This window comes from Nicotiana tabacum, chromosome 24, assembly GCF_000715075.1.
Source record: "Nicotiana tabacum cultivar K326 chromosome 24, ASM71507v2, whole genome shotgun sequence".
In the NCBI taxonomy this organism is placed as follows: Eukaryota; Viridiplantae; Streptophyta; class Magnoliopsida; order Solanales; family Solanaceae; genus Nicotiana; species Nicotiana tabacum.
Genome location: NC_134103.1, coordinates 60,018,968 through 60,027,614, shown reverse-complemented (window position 1 = coordinate 60,027,614; position 8,647 = coordinate 60,018,968). Strand labels below are relative to the sequence as shown.

General features: G+C 37.6%; 1 long non-coding RNA gene across 1 annotated transcript; it reads right to left on the bottom strand.

Annotated features, from left to right (window-relative positions):
* Nucleotides 1-6,046: 6,046 nt before the first annotated feature.
* LOC107763473 (uncharacterized) lies at nt 6,047-8,344 on the bottom strand. Its single transcript, XR_001643026.2, has 2 exons — nt 7,753-8,344; nt 6,047-6,352 (listed from the first exon to the last, which is right to left on the bottom strand). It is a non-coding gene; the product is annotated as an uncharacterized LOC107763473 (long non-coding RNA).
* Between the last annotated feature and the right edge of the window lie 303 nt (nt 8,345-8,647).

Sequence of the window (8,647 nt, the reverse complement as noted above, 5' to 3'; positions counted from 1 at the left end):
CTCGATAACTCACAATGCTCATACTCTATTACTTCCATAATACCGCAGTGAGATTAAACTAAATTCTTCATAAGCTCATGCAACACAAACAATAAAATACCTCAGACCATCTGCTAAGCTCGCATTCACCCTCGTGACAGTCAGGTCAACCTTCACCAACGATCCAAACTCAAATGGCAACACATATAATCCACTGATGGAAAGAAACTCTCTAAACCATCATCATAAGGAGTACGCATCCGTAGATTACTCTGCAAGTTATAACCCACCTGCTTAGCCGTAAACTGACATCTCTCTATGCCCTTTCACGGCCACAACTACTACGCAATCACTTAATCTTCCCGAGTCTAAACTTGTCAACAAGACATGAGAATCTACTTCATTCCATAAATTAAATAACATGAAAGAATCCCTCAAAATCCTCATAGCTCAAGACTGTATAACACATCCACAGAAATCGAGCATCCAATAATCCTTTTCACATCTCAAACAAACTCTTCTCGTCATATTCAAACCATCTAAACACATCCCACAGTCACATGATGCACATCCTATAGCCATCCAACCACTCACCGAGCCATAAATTCCACTCATAGGGATACTACCAGACATATAAGTTCAAAAGCACATGATCACCCAACTGAAACTACCGAGTGTACGTTGCGGTCTAAGCCTTGCCTCAAGTCCTCTAGACTGGCCCATCATCAAAACACAGAAATGCATCTCGCACCTCATCCATGGAATCCACAAGTCGTCAATGCACAGATGATACCGAGTGCTCACATACCCATACGAGTGAGTGGAAGGAATTCAAAGAGTTACGCTTCAAGATGAATCAATGTCGCACGAAAAGGAAAGAAAGATGGGAAGTTTATCCTAGATGCCTTGTAGCCTTTCGAAGATAGGTATGGACGTCATCATACCAATCTGCAAGATTCTACTAGACACTTGCTCATGACTCTTAGAACCTATGAACCTAGAGCTCTGATACCAAATTGTCACGACCCAAAATCCAACTAGTCGTGATAGCACCTAACCCAACCATCTTAGGTAAAATAATTTATCAATAATTCAACTCAAGGAGATCTACTGAGAAAATAAATGATTAAATAACTAAACTATTATACAAAAATCCCAAGGATTGGTAGTACAAATCATGAGATTCTATGATTTAGAGTTTACAAAGGTAGTATGAAATAAATATATCATCTGTTCGAAATGTACATAAATAGATTTATAAATCTAAAGCTACCAAGAATGAGAGGCATCTATAACTGGAACGCAGATATATTTTCAATGCTAACTCTCACCATACACAACAACATCAGCTCCGAAATCTGCACGCAAGGTGCAGAAGTGTAGTATGAGTACAACCGACCACATATACCCAACAACTGACCCCATGAACTCAACAACCGACCCCATGTAATCAAATCGTCAATAGCAGACCCCTATAGCAGACTCCCCCACTTGACTCACAGTCATAGAACAAAACATCCGATAACTTACAATACCCATACTCTATTACTGCCATAATCCCACGCTGAGGTTCAACTAAATCCTTCATAAGCTCATGCAACACAAAGTATAAAATACCTCAAATCATATGTTAAGCTCACATTCATCCTCGTAGCAGTCAAGTCAATTTTCTCAACTTACCCAAACTCAAATCACAACACATATAATCTACTAGTAGAAAGAAACTCTCCACACAACATGATACAGATCAAACATTTGTAGACCACCCCGCAGGAGATAACCTACCTGCTTAGCCTCAAATTGGTATTTCACTACACCCTACCATGGCCACAACCATCATACAATCACTTAACCATCACATCCCAATCAACCCTTCTCATTACATCAAGCCATCTGAACGCATCCCGCAGCCACCTTACATTCATCATATATCTATCCAACTACTCACCGAGCCATAAATCCCACTTATTGGGACACTACATGATGTATGGGTCCAAAAGCACATAATCACACAATAGAAACCACCGAGCCCAAACTGCAGTCTGAATACATCTTCAATGCCAGCTCCCGTCATACACAGCAAAACCAGCTCCAAAATATGCACGCAAGGTGCAGAAGTGTAGTATAAATACAACCGACCCCATGTACTCAATAAGTAACAAACCTAACCTTAGGTTGAAATCAGTGATGAGCTTAGAAAATGGTCAGAGTCCAACATCAATAGCCAAATAAGCACTCGTAATAATACAATGAAGGAAGTACAGGCAATAACTCAAAAGATATAATGTTCAACTCATTCACAGTTACAAAACAAATTGACATACTTTTCAGGTATAACAATAAAGCCCAAATCTTTCACAAGAGTCACAAAATATGAGTATATCATAAAAACTATGATGATTCCCAAACTTTCAACAACATATTAGATATTTCATTATCAGATAGCATGAGGAAAGTGCATCTTTATGCCTACATGTCAATATGCATGTCAAGTCATTAGTTATCATATACCGTCTAGCATGAGGAATATACATCTCAATGCCTACATGTAAAATCATGAATGTCACAATACTGTCTAGCAAGAAGAATATACATCTCAATGCCTACATGTTAAATGTACATGTCAAATCATGAATGCCACAGTACTGTCTAGCATGAGCAAAATGCATCTCTATGCCTATATGCCAAGTATGCATGTCAAATGGATGATTTCACGGTGATATTCCCAAGTACTCTCACCCTCAACATACTCAAGTTGTCTGTCTCAATTGCCCACTTCATTACACACACACAATCACTCAACACTATACGGGTGCCTGGCTCATAAGCCCCTCACAAAATCACATGTATATATATCACTATGCCTACATTCATTGATGGTATGTCAGACTCCGGAGGGGCGGATCCTGCCCAAGCGCTAATCAAAAGACTATAAGGCCTGTTGTGGCGTGCAGCCCGATCCAAAATAATAAATAAGCCAATAAGGCCTGCTACAGCATGAAGCCTGATGCACAATAATAATAATAATAATAATAATAAAGCGGCGGCATGCAGCCCGGTCCACAATAACACTGACAACACGGCTCTCAGGACCACCTCATTCATCAATCTCTTATGTCTCAGGGGCTCGCAATCTCGTACTACTCAGCCCAAACAATGATAACATGTGATGCAACAATGAATAATGAACAGAGACTGAGATATGATATGCAAATGAAGAATCATGACTGAGTATATAATTACAGTTAGAGCAGATAACTCAAAACAAAAGAAATACCCTCATTAGGTCTCAACCGAATAAGCACATAGCCAAAATATGATTTCTAACATGAATCACTGCGCAATTACTCTAGCAAGTAGGAATTACACGAATAGAACAAAATATAAGAGCAAAACAAGTCCGGTCAAAGCCTAATAGTCAACTTGAATCATGATTATCGCGGTGCACGCCCACACGCTTGTCACCTAGTATATGTGTCACTCTAATACATCTCTTATAACATAGTTCCTAGGGTTAAGTACCTTCAAATCCAAGTTTAGATATGTTACTTACCTCGAACAAGTTAAATCCTATACCGAGCAAGCCAAACAATACTCTAGAAATTCCATCCCGCGCGTATCAACCTATGAACGGCTCAAAACTAGCCAAAAGCAACTCAAAAAAATCAAATAATGCCAAAGGAAAAAATTTCAAATAATAAAGGTCGAGTCTTTACACATTTACTCAAAGTTAACCAAAAAGCCAAACCCGGGCCCACACTGCAAAATCTAACAGAACTCACAGAATCCGACAACCCATTCAATTACGAGTCCAACCATAATAATTTCAATCAAATCTGACTCCGAATCGATGTTCAAACTGAAAAACTCACTTTAGGAAAGTTTAGACATAACCCCCAATTTCTCTTTAAAATTCATAATCCAACTGCCAAAATCGAAGATATAATCATGAAATATAATCAAAACCTAGTAGAAAATATGCCCCAATCCATGTGGTGAAAATCGCCTCCAAAATCGCCCAAATCCGAGCTCCATAGCTCAAATTATGATAAAATGAACTTAAAATACAAAAATTTTATGTTTTAAAGCTAGTGGTCCTTCTTCACGATCGCATTCACAAACCTCGCGATCGCGATTCCCAAATTTTCAAGCACAATATTTACCCTTCGCGATAGTGGCCATTTCCCCGAAATCGCGCTGAACAAATTCCATTACCTTCCTAAACTCTTTCTAGACAGGCTGTAGTATAACGGCCATAGCTTTTTGTACAAAACTCCAAATGACAAACGATTTGATTTTCTGAAACGTGGAAACAAAGGTTAGAGCTTTCATTTTTGGATCATCTCAAAATTCGTTATATATTGCAAGATATAAGCTTCCAAAATTAGCTCAATGATAGCAGAATTTCTTTGCGGACGTGAAGCTTCCTCCGCGAACGCATTTCACAAGTCAAAATTTTCCAATTTACTCTTCGCGATCGCGATGTACACCCCTATGGCCAAAAATCAACGGCTGAAAATGGCCTAAAAATGGTCCGAAACCATCCAGAAACTCACTTGAGTCCCTCAGAACCCTGTCCGAATATACCAACAAGTCCCAAAACATAATACAGACCTATTCAAGACCTCAAATCACACATAACAACATCAAAACGACGAATCGTCGATCAAGATCAATCTCTTAAGTTCAATAAACTTCAAACTTCAAACCAAGCGTCCGATTCAAGCCTAACCAATCTGGAATGAACCCAGATTTTGCATAAAAGTTTCAAATAACATAACGAACATATTCCAACTCCCGAAACAATAATTCGAACCTGATATCATCAAAGTCAACTCTCGGTCAAACTTATGAACACTCTAACCTTCAAATTTCTAACTTTCATCAATTAGTGCAGAAACCTTCTAGAAACATCCAAATGCAAATCCCGGCACATGCCCAAGTCCAAAATCACTATCCACACCTAATGGAACCATCAAATACACAAAAGTCAAACTTGGTCAACTCTTACAACTTAAGGCGTCAAACATGAAAATCATTCTTCCAAATTAATTACGAATCACCCGAAAACATAAACCGACGTTACACACAAGTCATAATACATTATATGAATCTACTCATGACTTCAAACAGATGAACGGAATGCAATTCCAAGCCATAAATGATTTTAAATCCCAATTCAATTAAATTTAAGACTATGTTTACAGTCTGTGAAACATAAAAGACTGCGTAAGAAATTCTGTTAACTCGGGAGAATGTGTAAAGCAATCCCGAGTTCTGTTGTTTTAGCACAGTCGCTTTACAAATTACATATGGCTTGTTTATCTGAATTATTACAAGTTTTAAGACTTATGTGCATTTTAACTCTCATGCTTTTAATTGTATATTTTAAGTGATTTTGAAGTTTATTTGAAACAAGTCACAATGTCGCACACTTGTAATTTTATACATATTGCAAATTATGCCATGCGAAAGTACCTGTAATTTACCATATTTTTATTATTATTTAATTGAAATTGATGGTCAAGGCACATGAATGTACACTTGAACTTAAGGATTAGACATCACAGTTGTGCCACGGGAATCGAACCCACGACTATGACAACTATTTTATTAATCGCGCCTAAAGCATCTAACGATATTTTGAAATTGATTATTTACCTAAAGTGAATTTGAGATAAATACTGAATGGAGTATGCAAGTGTATGGGAACAATTTCAGATAAATAAATTTAAATGGCTTGTCTACACTAATTAAGAGAATCCGCATTAGGTGATTAGTTTTAAGGGGTTGAATTTGATTAAGTGTTCACGTTAAAACAATTCCAATAATAATATAATTGGGCTTGAAAGGTGACGCCCAAGGAGTCAGGCCTTTCTGAAAGTGGCAGGTCTTTTACACATGATGCTATAGGCCATTATTGGGCCTTGATCATTGAGTGAGGACGAATGTGAGGCCTAGAGTCTTCTCAACTCCAAATTTGCACACAGGTCTACTTGGGCCAAGCACTAGGCCCAACCCATTATTAGCAACAACCTCTAGTTTAGCAGAAAAATAATTGAACGAATTTAGACGGTAATCTATCAATTCAGCATTCATGATTTATGTAAATAACCAGTCGAATAGCCGTTTATATGTGGCTACAATACAAATTACAGAATACACCATTTTATTTCTAAATGTAGATTACAAAATGTTTATATCACCAATTATGAACAAAACCTTTGATCATTTCTCATAACAATCATGATGACATCATTTTCGGCTGATACCTAGTCGAATTTATAAAGTTGCAACCTCCACATTATCACCCATCAAAGATGAAGACTTATCTAGGTCCTAAGCTTACAATCAAACCAACTTGTGGCTAGATCTGCAGTTATTGACATTCAAATCATTTACTTGATCATCATTGAGCTAACAGTTAAGCGATTACTTCATGCAACCAAAGCCAGAACATTCATCAAGGAAAAACAGTGCGTGAAAAACTTCAGAACATTTTCGCACCATATTCAGTGTTATACACTAATCCACAATTGAATGCAAAATAAACAGATACTCATACTTTTCAACTAATATCATTGCTTAAAAGAAATAGTATTGTCTAAAGATTTCATGGAAATCTGAAATAAGCATAAGGTACATTTAATTATGGACAACAAATCAAAACACAACATCAAGCTTCATTAAGGATCGAACAGTACCTTGGGATGCAGAAAAAGGGAAGATAACATCAATAAAATGAAGGAAAGGAGCTCAACGGCAAAATTGCAGCAAGAGACAACAGACCTTTAAAGATAAGTTAACTCTTGAAACCCAAAATAATACAAAATAGAACCTTGTAGACCACCGGAAACCAAAGTTGCCTCAAGACTTTCTATGGAACTTCTATTTTTCTTCTTCTATTTTTGAGATTTAGCAATTTCAGACTTCAGCTATTATTTTTTCTAGATGCTCATGAATGAATCCTAATGAGGGTAGGCGGTCATATTTATATAATCAACTGCTATAGCTTTCTTTTAATTTTCTTTTCCCCTACCCCCTTTTAATTTTTTGTTTTTCTTCTTTTAATCCCTCTTAGTTGACCTCTTGTTTCTCTTTTCTTTCTACTTAGTTCCTTTTCATCTCTTTCCTATATGTTTCTTAGCAGTTTTTTAAATATTCTCTAAGTTGAATTCCCTAGATGTTTCTTAGCAGTTTTTTAAATATTCTCTAAGTTGAATTCCCTAGATACCCTTTACCCCTCTGGTATTTACTACTTTTAGAATTTTATCTCTTCTTACCTCTGCCTTTAACCCTTCCTCTCATTCGTTTACTCTTATTCTACCACATGGGGGCCTAATATGATTTAAAAATGGGCCAACAGACCTTGGCCTTAGATCTTAACTAAAACCAACATCAATCAATACTACCAAACTACCAAACTAAAACTAAAACTAAAGTTAACTAATACCCAACTAAACCCAAGAGCCACTCGACCTGGATCAAGTCCATAAAGCCCCACTGAAAACCCAAAAACTAAAGTTAACTAATACTACCAAACTACTACTATTACCCAGAAACTAAAAGAATAAACAAATTAGAAAATCAATGCACCAATTAACAGAACCAAACGGGTGACATTAATTTCTTATCTAATTGATATTTTATAATTAACTAATCAGGCATGCGATACAGTTTAGATCAAATAGAGAAAAATTAAAACTAAATAACAACAAATGGGAGTAGGCAGTAATACGAAATGACGAGGGGAGTGAGAGGTGGGTGACTTACCACTCGACGGCGAAGGGCCAGAGGACTTTAGGGATGTCCACCGCATGTTACTGGACTATCATAAGTCTGTCTTCCAAGAGATTCGTCTTGGATTTGAAATCCTGAGGGGTCATCTTGGAAGAAAGACTCATGAGAGTTAGATGAAGGAAACAACAACAAGTATCGGTCGATTTTGGTTGTCAACGGTGGATTGACCGGTACCGGTGACCGGGAAATGAACTACAACCAACATCAATCAATAGCTTTTGCTAAGAGCGGTCGATTTATGTAAGTTGCAATTTCAAGAGTGCCGAAACCAACTAGAAAAAGGGAAGGGGTCGATTTAGGTTATTCGACAAATCCTAGATCTACTAATCGTGTAGCTCGGGTGTTTTTAGAGGAAATGGGTGACAGATTAGGGATGAGGAGGAGATGGAGGTTGTATAGTGAAAATTTGGGGTTGTTTGATGGTGGTCCACCACCTGGGGCAATTTCTGGCGGCGGTCAATGGTGGTCAAGGGCGGGAGAGTGGTGTGTGAGAGGTGGTAGGTGGCGAAGGCGATTTCCGGCCACCCAGTAGAGAAATTAGAAGAGGGAAATTAGGTTTGGGGTCTAAAGATCGAATTTTTAAGCTTCATTTATATTAAAAGGGGCAGATGCAAAAACGACGTAGTTTAAGTGACACATTACGCCGTTTGCTGGGTCTATGGGATCAGCAGTGGCAGACCGGGTTAAAAACTGGGCTCGGCGGATCTTTTGAAATAAATGGGCCACTGGAATGTTTGGCCCAACAGGAAATGAAATCCAGCAGGCCCTTTTTCTTTTCAATTTATAATTAAATCAATTAATTAAGACACCTAAATTGAATCTAATTTTCAAAATTAACCAACATATCTATTTTATCTAACTTTTTAAT